A 573-nucleotide genomic window follows, 5' to 3' on the forward strand; every position below is an offset into this window, starting at 1 on the left:
TTTATCATGAGGTTGTATCGGTGGGTGGACTGATGGTTACTCAAGTACGTATCCTGGGATTTTGTGTGAGGATTTTAGCTATTCTCAAACGCAAACACAAACCGCCACCACCAAACGGTACATCCCCAGCCTGCCAGAGTGCAGAAAAAGCTGGAAAAATGTGAATACTTTTTCACATCACGATTTTCAAATCAATCTCTTCCTTGGGGGGGGGGGAGTTGGCTTCTGGCTGGAAGACAGCAGAGCGGTTTGAACCCAAGGGAGACGCAGGTGAAGGCACCCGCCGTGACGGCGGCCCACGGGCAGGGCTGGAGGACGGGGGACGCGCTTGTCCGACCAGACACGGGAGAGGACGGGGACCGGGTCGGGGCCACGGCCGGGCCGGGCTGAGGAAGGGCTGAGGCTGCTCTGCCCCTCGCTGCTGCCCTGGGCGGGGCGCAGGCCTGACAGGAGGAGCAGGCGGGGGACCGTGCGCGGAGCGCCCCTTCCCGCCCGCCGGGGGAAGCAGCGCCCGGGCTGAGAGGGTCCGGTACCGGCCCGCAGGCCCCGCCCCCTGCCGGCAGCGGCCCCCGG

The sequence above is a fragment of the Nipponia nippon genome, unplaced genomic scaffold, assembly GCF_047370975.1.
Source record: "Nipponia nippon isolate SJK-2023a ecotype South Korea unplaced genomic scaffold, ASM4737097v1 scaffold_11, whole genome shotgun sequence".
NCBI lineage: Eukaryota > Metazoa > Chordata > Aves > Pelecaniformes > Threskiornithidae > Nipponia > Nipponia nippon.